Source organism: Humulus lupulus, chromosome 5 (genome assembly GCF_963169125.1).
Source record: "Humulus lupulus chromosome 5, drHumLupu1.1, whole genome shotgun sequence".
Lineage (NCBI taxonomy): Eukaryota > Viridiplantae > Streptophyta > Magnoliopsida > Rosales > Cannabaceae > Humulus > Humulus lupulus.
This window is the reverse complement of record NC_084797.1, coordinates 66,869,221-66,891,880: the sequence shown is the minus strand read 5'-3', so window position 1 is coordinate 66,891,880 and position 22,660 is coordinate 66,869,221. Positions and strand designations below refer to the sequence as shown.

At 37.3% G+C, this 22,660-nt stretch overlaps 1 non-coding gene across 1 annotated transcript; it reads left to right on the top strand.

Moving 5' to 3' along the window:
• The first annotated feature begins 16,685 nt into the window (after nucleotides 1–16,685).
• Nucleotides 16,686–16,792, top strand: LOC133781210 (small nucleolar RNA R71). Its single transcript, XR_009869999.1, has one exon. It is a non-coding gene; the product is annotated as a small nucleolar RNA R71 (small nucleolar RNA).
• Nucleotides 16,793–22,660: the final 5,868 nt, after the last annotated feature.

The following is a 22,660-nucleotide window of genomic DNA, read 5'->3' as shown; positions in this document are numbered from 1 at the left end:
ATGTATTGATGCTCTATAGATATGTGTCGGATACAACACACGTGCTGAGTTATGAGACCCAGAGTTACAACATAACCTGTCTTATGAGGAACGACTAGTACATATCCTTGACATAAATGATAAAGTCTTGCAGAACAAGAATACCGCCTTAGTGAAGGTGTTGTGGAAAAACAATAGGGTGGAGGAAGCGACTTGGGAGTTACAGTTAGATATGTGGGACCAGTATCCTGAGCTGTTTAGGTAAATTTCGAGAACGAAATTTCTATTATGAGGGGATAGTTGTAGCATCCCAAAACTCCTAATAAAATTAAGTACTTTGATTAGCGTGTTGGGAGGGCACGTGGGATGATTATGTTATTATATTATTATATGATTTGGTATGCAAGATTATGTGTATTAAATGTGTTTAAAGACCCGCTTTTGTTAAAAGAAGTATTTTTGTAATTTTGATCCATTGAGGGTATATGTGTAATTTTTATGTGCTATGTGCTTAAGACCACATTATTATGTGAATATATGTGATTTTTGGCATGAGTAGATACTTTCGAGCGATTTTAGGAGAAAAGTCACAACAGGTGTAAATGCTTGGCTCGGGTCGACCTAATGGTATTTTGGGAATTTATAATTTGGGATAATTGGTAAAATGGAATTACTTGGTGGAATAGTTATATTTATTTGAATCAATCAGTTTGAATGGGTAACCTTGGGGGATGATAAGCTAAGATCCCTAGGACATGTTTAAAGAGTATTTGGAGCCTAGTGAGGTTGATAGAAAAGTTATGATGGGTTGTGGTTTATGGGAAACTAAACCTACATTATAATGTTGTGACTAGGGTTTCCGAGGGGCTCGGGTGAAGGGATTGCACTTGAGGTCTGTAACGCCCTGGATAGCCAAGACCGTTACACTGTGTGTTTATAAAGTGCCAGACTTGCTAATCAAGTCATTAAAGTAAAAGCGTGTTAATGAAACAGTAGAGGAACTAGGGTTAAAAGTGTTTTGGTCTCAAAAGTTACATTTTCATTAAGAGACATTATCCGGTTACATGGGATCCCAATTCAAAAAATCAGTTTAAAGATCGTTTATAGAAATTGTAAAACTCAGGTACATTAACCAGCCATACTAAGGCAAAACAAGCAATTAGGTAGTCCTTGTCCTGGTCCACTCCTCGATCGTGGTGATCGAACAGCTAGCTATGTACATTTCACCTTGGAGCTCTCCACCTCGGGCTTGGTCCAGCCTACCCTTGCCTTAACCTGCACCACGTAGCACCCGTGAGCCAAGGCCCAGCAAGAAGCATGATAACATAGTAAGATCAGCAACACTTAACAAATATTTCACAATGCTCAACCAAGAATTCAACATCTCATACATTTATCCAATCAGTAATAACAGTTGTCATCTAGACAGTCAATCAACTATAATCATAGCGCAATATTCACGTTCATAACTAATAGATTGTCATACCCATGAAATAACATTCAGGGTTGGCGCCCTTAGTCGCACCCTCTATTTAGCACACAGTCTTCGGCTCAATAGGGCCGCCCCCAGTGTAATACTCACTGACTCCGGCCAGCTTGACCGAGCTCAGTGATAAACAAGCTGCCTCAGCTCCCAGTGGCTGAGCCGCGCCCCAGTGCGCAAATAATGATTCCGACACCCTTAGGCCGGTAATCGCATGTCCCATGGCGTAATAACACCATCTCACGACATGATAAACAAATATAGGGAGCTCTTAGTCCCATCGTGTCCACATGATTATTCATATTCACATAATAATGCATACAAACATAGGGAACACTTAGTCCCAACCTAACCACATACTCAGGTGCAGCTTTCTTACCTTTCAATTCACTGGTTTCCGATGCCACCAAGCCGCGAGCACGGTCCTCTACCCCGAGCCTCTCCAAAGTCCTAATCACAACACAAAAGTAATATTCTTTGTCATTAACCAATCCAAGACTACCTTCCCGGTACCTAATCCACACTCTCGGAACCCCCAAAACCTTAGAACAACACCCCGGAGACATCCCCCGAACCCCCGGAGCAAAGGTCAAAAATTGCAAAATATAACACCCTGAAATTTGCCTTGTGCCGCGGCAACACTTTCCTTGTGCCGCGGCACCCAACACCAGAGACCCCTAGGCCGCGGCAAGCAAAAGCTGTGCCGCGGCACACCATCGCAGACCCAGATTTCTGGGTTTTCCTTCGCGTTTTTCCCGAGCCTAACTCACTCCAAATCACCCCAAACTCCATCCTAAGTCCCAAAATCAACTCTAAACCCTTAATAAACCTCACAACAACCCAAAAACATCATGCCCAAGCTCACTCACACCTTCAATCCTAAAATCCACTCTTGAATTTCACACTTAACAACTCAAATCAGAAAATTAAGAACAGCTTGAACTCAAACACAAACCACACTCCAAACTCCCTATACCTTAACAGAAACAAGCCTAATAATCACACAGAAACCTTACCTTGAGTGGTGAGTCCAACCTCCAGCTCTAAACCTCCTTCCCCCTTGATTTCCCAATTCTGAGTTCATACAAAACCAGCCACCAATTTGTTTCAATTCATATTCATCTCTACAAATTCAGACTTGAAACTTAAACATATTATAGCCAAATCCTTACCTCTGAGTTTTCTTGGCCTAAGCTTGGTTGACAACCTCAATCACCCCCTTGATTCTCCTTCCAAGAGCTAGAGTTCAGCTTCTCTTTTCCTTCTTTCTTTTGTTCTACTTCTAGGTCTCCAATATTCAACATAAACCAACTCCCAAAGTGTTATATGTAAATGTTATTCCTTCAGCTCAAACTCATCTATTTACTACCAAATTACCATTTTAACCCTCCATTAATATCACTTACTAACTAGACCACAAGGGCTTATTTTTCCTTTCCCTAACCTTACAATTCTACCACTTTCCCAATAAAACCTGTTACTCTCTATAGTTACTAACAGTTACGCAGGTTACCAAATCACCAGTTACCATTATCTAGTTTCCTAGGACCGTCTTGGCACGTGCATCACATTTGTATCACAGCACCCACACAGTACAATTCACATATCATAATTATCACACATAATTCTCATCATGCCCTCCCGGCACACTAATCAAGGCCCTTAAGCCCTATTAGTGAATTTGGGTCGTTACAAGGTCACTTTGTCTTTAGCATAGAACTCGAGGTAAGAAAACTTACATATGCACATAGAGCAGGACGTTTGCTTGGTTATGTTGGGATGCAGTTAGAACCGTATATCTGAATTTGTTAGGCCTGAGTTCCCCTTCACGCATAATGTTGTTTGCTATGCTTATTTGTGTTGAATTGTCTGTGAATGATCGGCAAGGTCTGTACTCGAAAATGTGTAGAACGTGGGCAGTGATGGCGGGGCCACTATGAGGGTATTGTACCCACTCAGCCGGCATAGACCGTAAGCTTGGTGCTGGGAGACGCGCCTCGCTCGGTTGGGCTGCTCAGTAAGGCTACTTGGTACAATCGTCTAATTTTTTTGTGTTTGAAATGAGCATGTTTATAAGTTGTGAAGCATGCTTATGATTTATATAATTTTAATGAATTCATTTATTATCTATGAAGCATGTTAATTGTAGTTTATATTTAATGTGACTATTATTATGCCTTGTGGAATTTTATTGTTGGGCCTTGGCTCATGAGTGCTTTGTGTTGTAGGTAAGAGCAAGGGAAAAGTCAACCAGCCACAAATTGGAGGGCTTTGGAGTGATACATACATGTTCGGCTTGCTCAGCTGCCACGATCGGGATATTTGGAGGGACTTAAAGTAGAATTCCACTTTTGTCGCTTAGGCCGACTATTTTGAGAGCATTATATACAATTTTATTTTATTTAGAATCTTTTAGGATCCTTTGTAAATGTTTAGAGTTTTAATGAAAAGTTTTTATCCTTTCGACCCAAAAAATTTAGTACCTAAACCATTATTTAATCTTAATTGCACTTTTGAGTCCAAATGACTTGCTTAACAAGTTAAGCATTATTTTTGACACATAGTGTAACATTATCTTTCTCTTTTTCCATGATACTTGTCTGATACCCAATGCATCTGTCATCCAACATCTTCCTCACCTTCAGTGCAGAGATCATCGACCACCTATTCTCTCTGGGTGTGCCCTTGAATCAAACATTTGCTCGCCTACCGGGGTGAACACCACTTTTATGCTCTTGCAGTTAATAACGACCCCATATTTGGTCATCTAATCCATACAAAATGTGACATTATACTCGTGGAAGTCCAAGACTAATAGGTCGACTATCAACTGATGACCTTCTACCCAGACTGGTACGACTCTAACCCATGACCGCACCATCATGTCCTCTCCAAAAAGTAAGGATACTCCACAAACATTAGACATAGGCTTAGGCCTTCTATCTATTTTATCCAAAAATGAAGAATATATGAAAGAATGTGATGCACCAATGTCCATCAATGCATATGTGTAAGTTTGGGTGATAGGAATCTCATCCTAACTGCAGCTCCCTTATTGCCTTGAGTGAGAGCATAAACTAGAAGTGATGCTCACATATGCCTTTGTTTATGGTTACCCGTCCTTCCTGGAAGAGTTTGGACATTCTTTGGAGAAGTGTCCCAGCTTACCGGAACTAGAACACCCCTTCGCATTATATTTACCGTGATTGCATCAAATGCACTTGTTGCAAGTTGGCGAGTACTCAAACTCAAGCATGGCCAATTGTTGGGATTAGCTCATCCCTGGTTAACAAAGCCTTTTTTCCTCTTATTATTGCCACCATTGGCTAACTTCAAGCCACCTTGATTATTTTGTCTCCCTATGTCCTAAGTTATCCTTGGAGTGAAACTTCCCTTCTGCTTGTTCCAACTAGATTGGAACTTTCCAAGGCTACTAGTGTCACTTGTTAGCTCCTCAATAGTTTATGATTCTTTTACCCCTTCTCTAGCTAACGACTTCTGGTGAATAACATGCCCCACAATAACTACATCAGATTCCAGACCAATCTTCCAGAGTCCACGAATTTCACTACATGCTATTATTATCGATTCATAAATCTCCAAGTCTTAGACACCTCAGTAATTATTAGGTCAGGTGCAAACCTGAACAACTAGTTAAATTTACAAACATTTCTGGCATGCTCAATGATCCTTACTTTAAGTTAGAAAATCCAACCACTTTGTTGTCTGTCTCAATTTGACTATAATACATGGAGTTCAATAACACCAAAAAATCTGGCCACTCCATCTCAACTACATTATGATTCTTCTTTGTTGCATCCCACCAGATCTAGGCATCCTTCCTCAACATATTCACAGGATTGACCACCTTTTCTCGTTCAGTAACTTCTATAAACTCAATGATTCATTCCAAAATGTTGATCCACTATTCTGTCATCACAGGGTTAGTAGTTCCTTCAAATATCGGTGGGTTCTGTTTACCAAATCTTTCTGAGATAGATTTTGGTCGCGCTACTCCTAGTACCACTACTGGCAAGTTAAGTTGTTCAGACTTGGCCTATGATTTAGGGTTTCGTACCTCAGCTGTGGGTGGGACTTAATTATTCTGAGCATTATTAGGTGTTGTCGAAAGTCATTGCAATAGTAACTAAAACAATTCAACTTAGTGTACTTCGGCATTCGCTTGTCGCCTTCTATCTTGCTATTGTTGAGTTCTTTGTTCCTCGAAAGCCCTTTGCAACTCTTGAACTTGCTCTGCCATAGTAGGTTGACCTCTTGTTGACCTAGTTCTCGGTGCCATGAATCATTTCTTTGTAGAGGCTCCATTAGGGAGAAAACGACGAAAGACTAGTACCAGAATAAATAATTACTTAATATATTAATTAAGTACACCAAACATATCACACACCACACAGAAATCATTAATTTAGAACATAAAATAACAAATTTACTGCATAATAAAGTTATTTTATACAAGTTTTTAAGTTGGACTCGGTCATCCTACGAGATTTACAAAATTATCCCTAGGGTATAGGTTAGTTTGAGCTTAGTTATCCCAAGGAATTTATAAAACTTAGCTTTAGTAGATGGGTTATATGTACCACTAGTCCAAAGTATACACATGAAGTGTGGTTACTATCCAAAAGTACAGTCTAAATATCTACGTAGCCTACGATATCTAGGTTGAAGTCAGAATCCTTGTCTGAGTCCTTCTCAAGGACCTTTGTCGAGTTATTTTCTGGGTCCTCCTCCATATCAAAGTCTCCATTGTTGTGTTCTTCAAACTCTTCTCTGTACTACTCATTACATTTCATTTGGATTCACCTATACTCTCTCTACCAATCCAACTTGATAAGAAAAGGTCCAAACTTCTACTCGAGTGCTATCCTTAGCTCATTCCATCCTTTAGTTTGTGGTCTGGCTACTTTATTGGTGAACTAAGGGAATGATACATCCTTAAGGCAGAGACTTGATAACCTGGCCCTAAATCAGTAAGGTGTATTAAGGACGTTGAATCGTCCATCCACACTCTCACTCCATTCCTATATCTCATGCCTATTATCCCCTAATCCGTTAAAGGGTTCAAAATCTTAAGCCATAAGATATTGTAAAATTTTAGTTCTCTAATTCAAATTATACTCCCCACAGGGGTTGAACACTTCGAGTTCGTATGTTATTCCAACCTATAATTTATATCAATTTAGGTGAGTAAAAGAGAAATAAAAAACTAAATAAATTTAAAGGAAATACTTATAGTGAGTGCAGATCTATCTTGCGGAATGTACATGTGGGTTTGTCTACATAATCGGCTCTACTTGAGCTCTGATACCATTTGAAACATCCTAAAAATACCAACACTGATTTTGCAAAATTATACCATTTTCATTAGTTAAAAGGTCTAAAAAATCCATATAAAAAACTTTAAAAAGTAATGTGTGCACACACTAAAAATATTTACATTTTATCTTTAAAGTCTCGTTCTGAACCAAAAGAGTTTAAGACATAATTTCAAAACTCACTCAAAAGTATAATCTTCCCATAGGTCGGGCCACATGTAAATCCTTGAAAGCAGACTCCAGCGCTCACTGTCCCAGATTATCTTTGCTCTTACCGACTTATGAAAAAACTAGGTAAGCGATAACGCTTAGTAAAGTATATCACAACACAGAGCAGAAAAAAATACAAAAGGGAACAATGACCAAGTCATTGTTTGCACAACATATATTTGACCACACTTAGGGTTTTGTAGTGAAATATATTGCTACGCAAGTGCATGTATCGCAAATTAGTAATAATCTTGGTAAAATCAAGTATCGTCCTCAAGGAGTGAATCACCAATTATCAATCAATTAATCTTTTTGTTTCTATTTGGTTAATTAAACTTTGATTCTTGTAACAATGCAGAAGAAAATATAAATTGGAGAAACAATGATTAAGAACTCAATAAAAACAATAAGTAGAAGAAAAACCTTGAATTTAAATAATAAGAGAGTAATTAGGGCATTTAATCTCATCAACTATCCTCCCTATTAATCCCTAATACAAGTTACCATTTTCTTCTTCTTTCTTCCTATTTCAATTAACGAGTTGACAAAAGCAGCTTATAATCATGTTATGAATTATAAACTCAACCTAAGGGAAAATTTCCTATATTTCTATGGTAAATTTAATCACAAAGGTAGCATTAATAAAAAAAACTCAAAAGAGAGTCACACAATTAATCTAGACACTCTCGTTCCAAATTATAATTGCATCCTAAAAGACCAAAGCAGATTCAAATCGCACTTCTCAGATTTTGATTCAAAAACATAAAGGTAATGACTATAGACGGCCAATCAACAAGCACAGATTGCAAGGAATTGAAAAAAAAGATGAAGAAGAAATGATAAATTGCATGAGTTCATAATATGGATTTAAGCGATTCAATTAACAACCCTAAACAGAAAATTAGTTCATAACTGTTATTCTAAACACAAAGAAATTCAAGAACAAACATAAAGAAATAGACACATGACAAAAAAGTGAAGAAGCCTCCGAAAGTGTTCTCTAAGAATTTTAGCCACCAAAAGTTGTCTCCTTCTTTCTTTTCGAAATTAGGTTTATAACCTAAATTTTTCTTTCTGAAGGATATGGGCCGCGACCCGTGTCCCAAAACTGCATTATTTTGTTGAGGAGGGTCGCAGCGTAACTGTCCACTTGTCGCGACCTGTGTCTTTGTTTCCTTGGGAATTAGTTCTTCCAAGCCGTGGCCCTCCAAATCCATGCCGCGCCCCATGCCCTGACTCCAACACACTGTTTCTGTGAAGAGGCTGGTCGCGGCTCCAAATTTCCCAAGCCGTGGCACTTAATGAATTCTCCAATTTTTGCAATTTTAAACCCGAAAAATCACCAATTCTCCAATTTTAAACACTAAATGAAATGAAAACAACATAAAAAACTACCTAAAACACTACCTAACCGTGACATAAACTAGACTCAACAAATTTTGCCAAACATAACCTTTACTTGCCCTCGAGTAAAGATTGACACTAAACTCAAAACATAACACACCAACATATAGTTAAGCGTCCATATTATTCATATCGCATTGTCATCTTTCACAAAATATCAACTGCATTTTACAACTAGAATTTCAATCCAATCACTCCAACAATGAACTTGAATGCCTCAATTGGAAATTAGAAAATGATTTGCAAATTACAAAATGAATAATTAGAATACATCATACATGTCTCACTAATACGAACAATCCACTAACCAATATTCAATACACTTGAACACTTGCCTTTCTCCACTAAGTCAACAACACATGTTTTGGAATCAACAGGACTTTAAGGTTCATAACATTTTGGCTTAGGTAACAGTAGTTGAAAATACATTTAAGCTTCATTATACCATAAGCACATCAAAAACCAATCAAACCAACCATCTTGCATTTAATAACCATCCCCCAATTCGCCAAATTTCCAACAATTGAGAACTCACAAAACAATTCTCCAACATCACTTTATTTAATTATTTATTACTTTTTTTAATCTTCTTTTTTTTTCTTATTTTTTCGAATGGTATACAGAAATTAGTGATGTTTCAAGAACTTTTACATTTCTCTCAATCATTAAAATACATCATTTATCCACATATCAATAATCTCACCCAATACAATTATTTCCCCTAAACTTGTTTCTAAGCTCATGACATAATTCAAAGGACAAGGGAAAATAATAACGGGTACATTTTAGGCTTAATAATGTGGTTAAACAATCAATCAAACAAGTTAAGGCACAAAGGGGCAAACTAAGGATAAAATAATATCGGTAAGCTTGAAAGGCTCAAATGTTCCAACAAAATTGCCTATATCATTTTCCAACACACATGTCATCAAGGATTTCGTCTCAAAAGACAAGCAATGCAAGGTCTATCCTATTCCACAATTCATTCCTCATACCCAAGTAAAATATGTATAACATACGCTAATTACTCACATTTACACAACATATTAAAATTTCCAAGAAGCATTAAAATTAATCCAAAGAGTGATCAAACCAAGCACACGGTTATTCACACAATCTCTATTTCACAAGTGATGACAAACGACATTAAAGAAATTTCATCGGCTTAACTTTTCGACACTAAGACAAAACTAAAATAAAAACATTAAACTAAAAGGAAAACAAAAACGAAGCAAAAGCAATAAGCCTCTCCCCCAAACTATAATTTCACATTGTCCCCAATGTGACCTAAAAACCAAGGAGAGAAAAATTACCTCGAGAGACATGCCACATCAGTATGGCAGCAACGGAGGCGGTGGGTTGTAAGGCATGTATGGCGATGGATACATAAAGGTATTTTGATCGATCCCACTCATCGACCACCATTGGACTAGAGCATTTAAGGCATCCACATGCTGAGTTTCATACTCACTGCGCTGCTCCATATATTGATTGAAATGTTGATTTTGAGCATGATGTGACTGGATCATATACTAATTTTGTTGAATGATGTAATCCAATCGATTATGCGTGCCCTAAGTATGGTAATCAATTGGCCCCCCAATAGCCAAAAAGGATGCACTACCATTGGGTCCCTCCTCATCAGTTGCACCTGTACCAACAGGATCAATCTCCTCATCGCCTCCACCTCACTGACGTTTAGGGGCTTGGCCAGGTTGTGGAGGCTCAAGAGAGGCCGTAGGAAAACTATGAACCATAGACTGAGTGATAGGCTTCATGGGCTTCCATATTATGTCTCCGTCAAGCACCAGTACCTCATAAGTCTCACACAATCGAGTTATTAATGTGCCATGCGCCAAACTAGCAGTGGTGTTGCGAATGCTATACCTGATTATTCGTCCCACATCCACTGTTTTGCCCATCATGATAGCGTAAACCAAAAGACATCACTCTCGATCAATAGAAGATACTTGAGTGCTGGGTATCTGATGAGCACTCATGAAATAAGCCCAAGCACGGGCAATGCGATTCCACTGCCAGCAAAATAAATGCTTTGGCTCACCACCATGATAATGAAATTGAGCCCCCAATAAGCTCAATGTTTCTGCCACCTCAACATAATCAACCTCGCTAAAATGAGCCAACTGCCAGTGTTCATCTTTAGTGGCTGGAATAGTAGGAAGATGGAGCAAAGTACTAAAAGAATCAATGTCGGAAGGCACTTCCTTGCCTCGAACAAAAACATTTTTCTCATCATCTTGACTGGGGAAATTTGCATAAAACTCATACAGTTGAGAGTAATTAGCATTATCCACTTGCATTTGCTTACAAACTATGCCCTGATTTCAGCGAGAAATTTCAGCTCTGATTGACTCATAGGGGGAGTCATTTGGGTATGGTTCCAATTGATACTCCATCCCCCTTTCCAGAACAACAGATTTCCCATTGATTTTTTTCAACAAATTCGCAGCCTCCTTAGTTTTGAATTTGGCTGTATTAAAATCAGTGGGTGGTGGCAGTGTTTTTTGGGCTCTAGATGAGGATGCTTTCTTTGAAGAAGCAATCCTTGGAGGATTTCTTTTAGGACCCATAGCACAAGTAAAAAAACAATGACTATCAACAAATTTTCTGAGAGAAATTGGGCAGAACCTCCCCTTGTTGTCTCACTTCCCCCAAAATAAAAATATCAAGAATAGATTCGATAAGTGCATTAATAATTCACTGTCCGTCACAAACTCAATAAATGGCTCCACAACAATTTTCACTTGCAATTTATCCAAAAACTACCAACACAGCATTGACAATTCAAAGAAAATGGTTAAATCGTACTTACTTGAGTGAGAAACCCCTGTTTGTGAACTCGTCTCCTTCCTTTGAAAATAATATTTTCAGAAATCTATTGTATTTGATAGGAATTTTCTGAAATAGAGCTTTATGAAGGAGAAAATTTGTGTTTTAGGTCGGATGAAGGAGATAAGAGATGAGAAATGGTTGGGGAATGGTATTTTAAGGAGAAAATAAATGTGTTTTTGAGGGTGAGAATGGGGAAGTCAGAGGTATCGAGAGGAGGAAAAACAGAATTGTGAGGAGAAATTGGAAGAAAAAATAGGATTTTCTAGTTTTTTATGCTCTATCGCGACCCAGAGCCGTGGCTAGCCTCCTCTAGTGCTGCGACTCGCCTATTTTTTCTGAGAATTTGAGCTTCAAGGGTCGCGACCCTCCCTAGCCTGTGCCGCGGCCAGCCTCCTTTTTTCTTTTCTTTTCTGGGTATAAGAGCCGCGACCCTCCATGGTCTATGCCGCGGCCCACCTACCCCGTGATAAAATCACTGTGACTCTGGTAGGGGTCTTGCCGCAACATCATAAGGCTGTGCCGCGACCCTTAAGAAAATATATTTTTTCATTTTTTTTCCACGATTCCATATGTACAATAATACACCAACTATTCATAGTTTACAAGTGCAAAAATTAAACTTAAAATTTTGTTCCAACTAGACCAAATAGTAAAGAAAGTAATAAAAATGTATGGGATGCTCCCACGAGCGCTTTCGTTAACGTCATTTAGCCGGTCGCTGAACTCCTTTTCAAAAGGGCTTCAAGAGGATTACTGACTTTGCTTGATCAAATGCACTGCCCATATATGGCTTCAACCTTCGCTGGTTCACCTTAAAAGGATCTCCATTCTTTCCTTGCACTTCCACTGAGCCATATGGAAACACTCTCACTACAGTAAAAGGGCATGACCACCGGGACTTCAATTTTCCAGGAAATAATCTCAACCGTGAATTAAAAAGTACCTGCTGCCCAGGTTGAAACTCTATTCTGACTAGGTTCTTGTCATGCCAAACTTTGGTGCACTCCTTATAGATTTTTGCATTTTTGTATGTCTCATTACATAATTCATCAAGCTCATTCAGTTACAAAATTATATTCTCACTAGCAGCATTCCAATCAAAGTTTAACTTTTTCATTGCCCAATATGCCATGTGTTCTAACTCAGCTAGAAGGTTACAAGGTTTTCCAAAAACTAAGCGATATGGAGACATACCTATCGGTGTTTTAAACACAGTTTCATAAGCCCATAGTGCATCATTTAACTTCTTTGACCATTTTTTCCTTGAACTATCTACAGTCTTTTCAAGGATACTTTTCACTTCCCTGTTTGAAATTTCAGCTTGGCCATTTGATTGGGGATGATATGGCAATGCAATGCGGTGGTAAACACCATAGCGAGATAGAAGTGTATCAAGTTTTTTGTTGACAAAATGACTCCCTTCATCGCTAATGAGAGCTCGGGTTGTACCAAAACTATTGAAAATGTGTTTATGTAGAAAGTTCAACACAGTTTTACCATCATTGGTCTTCGTAGCAGCAACTTCCACCCATTGTGACAATAATCAACTGCTAATAAGATATACTCAATATTGCAAGATGGTGGAAATGGACCCATGAAGTCAATGCCCCAAACATCAAAAAGTTCAACTTCCAAAATCACATTGAGGGGCATCTCATTTCGCCTTGAGATATTACCAGCGCTCTGACACTGATCACAAGCCTTCACAAACGAATTAGCATCTTTAAATAGGGTTGGCCAATAGAAACCACTTTGAAATATCTTAGCTGCTGTTCTTGTGGCTACAAAATGCCCACCACATTGTAAATTGTGATAATGGGCAAGAATAGAGTGCATCTCATCCTCAGGTATACAACGACGAATGGCTTCGTCAACACAATGCCTATAGAGAATAGGCTCTTTCCAATAGTAATGCTTCACCTCAGAGTAAAATTTCTTCAATTGTTGCCTCGTCATCTCAGGTTGCACAATCTTTGCAACAAGGAAATTCACAAAATCAAAAAACTAAGGCACAACAGAATTTTCACTCACCCCAAATAACTGTTCATCTGGAAAGATATCATTAATCTGTACAACTTTCTCATTCTGACTCTCTTCTACTTCAAGTCTTGACAAGTGATCAGCTACTAGATTTTCAGTACCCTTTTTGTCACGAATCTCCATATCAAACTCTTGTAGCAATAGAACCCATCTGATTAAGCGAGGCTTTGCATCTTTCTTTGTAATCAAATACTTGATAGCAGAGTGATCAGCGTACACAATTACCTTGTTACCAATTAGATAGGGTCTAAACTTGTCAAAAGCAAACACTATGGCTAGCAACTCCTTTTCTGTTGTGGCATAATTCAACCAAGCATTGTTAAGAGTTCTACTAGCATAGTAAATACCTTGTCAATACGCTGCCCCAAAATCGCATCAACCGCATAATCACTAGCATCACACATCAATTCGAACGATAATCCCATTTTAGAGCCATCACAATAGGTGCATATGTCAGCTTCTCCTTGAGTACTTTAAAAGCATGCAAGCACACCATTCATCAACAAAGTAGAAAGAGGCTTTGAAATATTTGAAAAGTCCTTAATGAATCTTCGGTAAAACCCTGCATGTCCTAGAAAACTTCTAATTCCCTTGACTGACACGGGTGGTGGATGATTTTCTATTGTAGAGATTTTTGCTCGATCCACTTCATTACCTTTACTAGATATTGTGCCCAAGTACTATGCCTTCTTTTCCCATAAAATGGCATTTTCCCAATTTAACACCAGATTTTCTTTTTCACAGCAGTTCAATACATTCTATAAGTTACCCAAACACATATCAAACGAAGAGCCAAAAACAGAAAAATCATCCATGAAAATGTCAATGCTCCTTTCTGCCATATCTGAAAAGATAGCCATCATGCACCGTTGAAATGTTGCTGGTGCATTACATAGTCCAAATGGGATTCTCCTGAAAGCAAATGTGACATAGGAACATGTAAATGTTGTTTTCTCTTGGTCCTCTGGTGCGATGGCAATTTGATGATACACTGAGTAACCATCTAAAAAGCAATAATACTCATTACCAGCTAACCTTTCCAACATCTGATCGATAAAGGGAAGTGGGAGGTGATCTTTTCGTGTTGCCTTATTTAACTTTCAATAGTCAATACAAATGCACCATCCATTCACTGTTTGAGTTGGAATTAGCTCGTTATTTTCATTTTTTACTATTGTAATTCCACCCTTCTTTGGAACCACCTATACTGGACTCACCCAAGCACTATCAGAAATTGGGTAGATCACCCCGATGTCCAACCATTTAAGGATCTGCTAAAGTACAACCTCCTTCATAGTTGGATTGAGTCTTCTCTGAGCCTCTATAGATGGCTTGCTATCTTCCTCCAATAAAATTTTATGCATGATTGTTGAAGGACTTATTCCTCTAATATCCGCTAATTTCCACCCAATGGCCAATTTATGAACCCATAAAACCCTCAACAATTTCTCCAATTTAGTTTTTTAGAGGTCACCTGAAACAATTACAGGTAAAGTCTCATTCTCACCCAAGTATGCATAACACAAATGATCAGGAAGAGCCTTTATTACCGATTACGGTTGCTGTTGAATAGATGTTAATGGTCGTTCGGGTCCCTCCGCCAACTCTTCAAACTTCTTCCTGTACGGTTGGTAAGAGTTAATCTAATTTACATATTCTCTCATCTCGACATCATCATCATCTTCCTCACCACCCATTAACACCGCCTCTAAGGCATCACTACTCACCCTTCTTTTCGAGACTGCTTTATCTATCACATCCACACTATAGAAACTATTACTAGCCCTCGGATACGTCATTGCCTTGAAGACATTGAATACCACCTAATCTCCTTGAACCCGAAGCTTTAATTCACCCTTCTGAACATCAATGAGAGCTTGGCCTGTGGCTAGGAATGGTCTTCCAAGAATGATAGGCACGTCTGCATACTCCTCCATATCAAGAACAATAAAATTAGCAGGAAAAATAAACTTATCCACCTTCACAAGAACATCTTCAATGATACCCCGTGGATGCTTCACCGATCGATCTGCCAACTGTAGAGTAATTGTTGTTGGTCTTGCTTCACCCAAACCAAGTCTTCTGAACACAGATAAGGGCATCAGATTAATACTCATCCCCAAATCACACAAGGCATGCTTACACTCAAATTTTCCAATTGTGCAAGGTATAGTAAAGCTCCCTGGATCTCTTAACTTTTGGGGTAGCTTCCTTTGCAATATTGCACTACACTCTTCAGTGAGCGTCACAGTTTCATAGTCTTCTATCTTTCTTTTCTTAGACAGAATCTCTTTCATGAACTTTACATAACTGGGCATCTGCTCCAAAGCCTCAGCAAAAGGAATATTGATGTGCAGCTTTTTGAACACCTCTAAAAACTTAGAAAACTATTTATCAAGAGTAGTTTTTCTAAGCCTCTGAGGATATGGAACTCGGGTTGGCTGGCCAACAACAACTGAAGGAATCTTCTCTGTACTCTTGTGATCTTCAGTAACCCCTTGCTCAACTGTATCAAACTTTTCACCCAAATCTTCATTCTAAACCACTGATTGTTGTAAACTAGACTGCTCAATTTGTTTACCACTCCTCAAAGTAATTGCCTGACATTGCTCCTTAGGAATAACTTTAGTGTTGCTAGGCAAGTTTCCCTGAGGTCTATTATTCAGCATATTGGCCAACAACCCCACTTGTGTTTCAAGATTTTTGATGGAGGATCTGGTCTCAGTCATGAATTGAGTTTGAGTGTTGGTAAGAGTCAATAACGCAGCTTGTAATTCATTAGGCATGTCTGGTGGAGCTTGTGGCCTAGGCTGTTATGATGAAGAGGCTTGATTCATTGGTTGCTGTTGAGACATATTCCGCTGATACTGACCCTAAAACTGAGATTGCTGGCCGTGATTATTTCTCCAAGAAAAGTTGGGGTGATTTCTCCACCCATCATTGTAGGTGTTGGAGAATGGATTATTGAATGGCCTCTGAAAATTTCCCATAGCTTGAAACTGAGCTTGGTCCATAGGAATGTTATTATTATTACTAATAAGACACCAATCAAAAGAGTGAGAACCTCCACAAATTTCACACCTAGCCGCCATCTGAATCGCATTAGTGGACACAATATTCTGCTGCAATTGTTTTGTCAACAAGGCTACTTGTGTTGTCAGAGCAGTAATTGCATCAAGTTCATGTACCCCAGCTACCTTTCTAACCCAGATGACCTCTCATCAGACTACTGATGATTTTTTGTGGCCATGTCCTCTAACAGTTCATAAGCTTCATTGGCACTCTTACTCATGAATGCCCCACCAGCTGCAGCATCAATAATTGTTTGTGTTGTACCACACAGCCCGTTGTAAAAATTGTGGACCAACATCCACTTTTCTATACCATGATAGGGACATTTTCTTAATAGCTCCTTAAATATTTCCCAAGAGTCAAACAAAGATTTACCATCCAGTTGATAAAAATTATTAATCTCCCCTCTCAATTTAGCAGCTTTTGATGGAGGAAAGAACTTGGCAAGGAATTTCTGAGCCAAATCCTCCCAAGTATTTATCGAATTGGATTGAAGGGAGTTCAACCAACTCTTAGCTCTTTCCCGCAGCAAAAATGGGAATAGCCTCAACCTGATTGCATCGTCACTCACCCCATTATACTTAAAGGTATCACACAACTCCAAGAAATTCGCCAAGTGCATATGGGGGTCTTCAGAAGGCAAACCACCAAATTGGACAATGGAGTGCACCATTTGCAAGATCACCGGGTTAATCTCAAAATTATTGGTCTCCACAGCTGGTGGTCTTATACAGTTTTGTACTCCCGTTACAATGGGCAGTACATAGTCTCTCAGCCTCCTTACAGCAGGATGTGGAGCCTGACCTTGAACAACCTCGGGAACCTCATCATTCCTATCATTCTTTGCCATCTCCACAATCTGACGAGCCAACTTCTTGTTTCTTCTATTTTGTTTGCAAACCTTCTCAATTTCAGGATTAATTGGAACAAGGTTATCTACTCCTCTTCTGCCACGCATATAACAGAACTACCTAAATTTGACAAAGAAACGTAGCTGAAAGAGGTTAGAAACAAGACAAGAACAACCAAATTAGAAATAAAATTAATTAGACTGATATTGATAGTTTTCAGTCCTCGACAAAGGCGCCAAAAAATTGTTGGAAAATTTATTGCTACGCAAGTGCACGTATCGCAAATTAGTAATAATCTTGGTAAAACCAAGTATCGTCCTCAAGGACTGAATCACCAATTACCAATCAATTAATCTTTTTGTTTCTATTTGGTCAATTAAACTTTGATTCTTGTAAAAATGCAGAAGAAAATATAAATTGGAGAAACAATAATTAAGAACTCAATAAAAACAATAAGTATAAGAAAAACCTTGAGTTTAAATAATAAGAGAGTAATTAGGGCATTTAATCTCATAAACTATCCTCCCTATTAATCCCTAATACAAGTTACCATTTTCTTCTTCTTTCTTCCTATTTCAATTAACGAGTTGACAAAAGCAGCTTATAATCATGTTATGAATTATAAACTCAACCTAAGTGAAAATTTCCTATATTTCTATGGTAAATTTAATCACAAAGGCAGCATTAATAAAAAAAAACTCAAAAGAGAGTCACACAATTAATCTAGACACGCTCGTTCCAAATTATAATTGCATCCTAAAAAACCAAAGCAGATTCAAATCGCACTTCTCAGATTTTGATTAAAAAACATAAAGGTAATGACTATAGATGGCCAGTCAATAATCAATCAACAAGCACAAATTTCAAGGAATTGAAAATAAGATGAAGAAGAAATGATAAATTGCATTAGTTCATAATATGAATTCACGCGATTCAATTAACAACCCTAAACAGAAAATTAGTTCATAACTATCATTCTAAACATAAAGAAATTCAAGAATAAACATAAAGAAATAGATGGATGACAAAAAAGCGAAGAAGCCTCCAAAAGTGTTCTCTAAGAATTTTAGCCACTAGAAACTGTCTCCTTCTTTCTTTTCGAAATTAGGTTTATAACCTAAATTTTTCTTTCTGAAGGATTTGGGCCGCGACCCAGCTGTTCTAGTGCCGCGACCTGTGTCCCAAAACTGCATTTTTTCTTTAAGGAGGGCCACGGCACAACTGTCCACCTGCCGCGGCCCGTGTCTCTGTTCCCTGGGAATTAGTTCTTCCAAGTCGTGGCCCTCCAAAGCCATGTTGTGGCTCGTGCCTTGACTCCAACACACTGTTTCTGTGAAGAGGCTGGCCGCGACTCCAAATTGCCCAAGCTGTGGCCCTTAATGAATTCTCCAATTTTTTGCAATTTTAAACCCGAAAAATCACCAATGCCTTTAAATCATGCCGGGATCCATCCTTCTTAGAAAACAACACCAAAACTAGGGTTTCTCTTCTCTTCTTAAACCAATTTTCTCCAAGTATTCAAATCTTCCTTTTTATTTACTAAAACTGAAAAACAAATAGACAAAAGCATAAAACGACACTAAATGAAATAAAAACAACATAAAAAGACTACCTAAAACACCACCTAACCGTGACATAAACTAGACTCAGCATGTTTCATTTAAATCTGGGCCCTAAACAAACAATTAAAGAATGCCTAAGCATCTTGGTGGTAGAACTATTCTTGAAACAAAAACAATATTCGATATAAACCTGTAGAAAGTCAAAACAGAGAGCAAATACTGAATAATAATAATATCAACTCTAGAAACATGATATGCCTTTCCAAAAAAAAAAATGCGATATGCTTGACAATTTTCTTTTGACCGATATTAAGATAGATGAATCCCAAAATATTGGGATATTTCTCTGATAATGAGATGCAACCTTTCGCATACAATCGATATTTTATACAATATCAAAATCCACTAATATTTTGGAGAAATATCTCTTAAAACTGTCCAGATTTTTTCTGGGCTTCAAAAATATTGAAACAAGCAATTTTTGATATATCTCTGAAAAATTGATCTACTTTTTCATTTTTTTTTCCTTGTGAAAATCTTTCCTACATCTTACATTGTCTGCTTTTTGGAATTATATCCCAAAGCAAAAGTTTTCTTCAATTTTGAAATAAGAATCATATTAGTACAAACAGTTATATTTTAGAAACATTAAGTCAAATATAAGTAATATAACCATACCTTCATTGTATCTCATATTTTTTTTATCCTTCGTAAGAACATCATCCCAAGAATTTGTGGTGACGGACAAAATTGATCGCACTATAGAACCCAACTTTGAAGAGAAATTACTTCTTCCATCACCTATTTCTTGATCATACTCATTGTATTGAATAGATACAAGATTTCTTTAACTTTTATTTTTGGTCAATTTAGACATCCAAGGGCGTCCTCTCACATTTTTCTCACCCCTTCCTCTAGCTGAGAAGGAGGATTTTGTTGAGGGTACTCCCTCTAATGAGAACTATCAGCGAAAGAATTTGACATCTGTGAAATATAGAAACCATTATAATAAGTTACGTAGAGAAAAAAATATGACAATATTGTTGAGATTAGTTAAATATAATGTTTCAGTTGTTTACACAATGTGGTGCAAAACACTTAACGATTTCACTTAGGTTAAAGTAAAATTATGAGTTTTTGTTGTAGACATTTGTAATTGATCATTTTGGGTCTAAAGTGATACATTGAGATATCTAAGAGTGCCCAAAAAAGTTTTGGAGCATTGGAGGTGTTGAAGAAACAATTTGAGCATGTGGGACAGGTCTAGAGGCGATGCATCTCCATCTGGGAGGCGACGTATCACCTAGGCTGAAATCTATTGAGAAATAGTAATAGGAGAACTATCGCCTGTCACTAGGCAATGTGTCACCTAGTGCCAGGAGATGCATCTCCTATCATGTCCGTACAGTTACGTGTATTTAGCTCCAAATGATGTGTTCAAAGCTATAATCATATTAACTTAATGACAATGCCTACACTATAAGTAAGGGTTATAGGAGTTGTAAAGTCTTAATCGCATTTTTCAATTCTCTCTCTAACCCCTCTGTCTCTCTCTAGCTCTCAAATATCATAAGTTTTCTCCAAGAAACCCACCAAGAATTGCTTGACTTGTGTGAGTTTCAAAGGTTTGTTAAATCTCACATCTCATTCCATTTTGGTGAAGCTTCAATCAACTATGGGAAGGCTCAAAATAGAGATTTTGGACAGCGATACTCCTCGTGTATAAGCCTTTAGAGGTTACCCATGTTTGAAGATCCAAGTGTTCAATTCAAAGGTTGTATTTCTCTAAACCCTAACTATCTGAGATAGACTAATTTGATTTTTTTTTTTGGGTTTCCCATTATATTTTGTGTTCAAAGCTTTGATAGTTCTATTATGTTTCATGTGAGGATTCCATCTATCTATGAGGTTTAATTTCACTCTCCATTTTGTCATTTTCAAGATATTTCTTTAATCTTTGACCTTTCAAGAGTTGCCTTCATACTATGAATGTGATTCTTGATTAGTCTTTAGAGTTTGTATTATTAAATTTATTCCTATTATTCTTTGTTGATTTAGAAAGTGTAAACCATAAATTCCCAACAATCAAAATCTCTATTTCTAATTAATTTCTCTTATGTGTTTTCACATAATCAACAATGAGGGAAATTTGTTCATCTTCTATAACCTTCAAATCATTGCTTCAAGATATGGTTTGTGTTTAACACATAACCATGGGAGACCAAATAAAATTCTACTTAGATATGCTCTAAATGAATGTGATTATGGATTCAAAGTATTCATCAACAAAGGATGAGACTACTCTATGGGATTACATACTTAAGGCAAATGGTATCATCAAATTCCTTGTTTTTAAATTTTTAGATATCAAGAATTTAAATGAAATGTGATTGGTGTCATATTTTTGTGAGTTTGAATTGATTGTTTACATCAATAGTACAATGGTGAATGTTAATGAACAATTCAAGGGGTATTACTATACTTATTTTGTTTGTAAAATTACTAATGATCATGTGAAATATGGTAATTGTAAAATTTACCATAATTTGATTAAAGTTAAGGCAATTCATGTTGAGGTCATTGCATTCCTAAATGAATTAATTTCATCACTCTATTTGATGATGAGATCTTTGTGACTTTAATTAAATTTAATGCAATCAATTCAGAATGCATTGTTATCCTAATTGAGAATGGTGAATTCAATGAGGAATGCATGATAACTCTAAAGGAAATTGACATAGTTTATGCATGTAGTGATGAGACTAATGCAACCTTAAGAGAAGGTGAATATATCAATGGAATTAATGATGGGAACATTGCAAAAGTAAGTGAAAATAATAAGGTCAATGCATTTGATAATGAGATCATTGCAAACCTAAGTAAGGATACCAAGGCCAATGAATTTGATGTTGAGATCATTGCAACCTTGAGTGAAATTAATGCAACCCAAGGAAAGGTGAAAGGATAGTGGTATGATACTTATGCCACCATTCATGCAACCTATGATAAGAATCTTTTTAAAACCTTCAAAGTTTCAAAGGGTGGACTTGAAGTCCAAATGTGAAATGAAAAGAGATCCAATGTATTTGGAAGGGGCTGCGTTGATTTTTGTTTTACTAATGGAAAGAAAGTAAGCATAACTAATAAGATTGTCTTGTGGACTAGGTGGATTTTAACCACTGAACCACGTAAAAGTGTGAGTGTTTGTGGTGTTGCTCATTTGTCTAATCATGGTTTAGTAAGAAAGCCTAATATCTCAGTTGTCGGATTCATTAATCCACTGTTGGCGAAAAACTGCGTCAACATCATCAAATATTTAAATTATGATTGTTTAATTATAGCATATTCAATTCTCACTTCTCAAATATCGAATCAAAATCATAAATCATGTAAATGGTGATCAGGTACTTGTAAGTATTAAACAAAAACTAAATAATTCAGAATAGAGATTAATATGAAATTATAAAATCCTCAAAGAAAGTAATAAAGATTCAAGTGACTACATTAAAAACCCTAGACAAAATATTTAGTTGAAATTCATAAAGGAAATCATTAATGAAATATTTAATTCCATAAAATCAATATAGAAGAAGAATTTTTTTTTAAAAAAGTTTAGATAAGTTTCTCTTGCTCTTCTTTAGCCTCCCATGAGTCTCTAAGGCTCCAAAAACTGGCCTAAATTGTTCTAATAAAATGTATTTATAGTGCCCCAGCCTTTGAGAGATGAAATACTAAAAATACCCTACAAAAACATGACTTTTTTCCTTTGTCGGTGTCGGGCGTGGTCGCACTACTGTTTCGGCACGTTCGAGGTGGACGAAATCTTCACCTCGTAAAATCTCTACAGCAACCAGTGATAGTATTTGACCA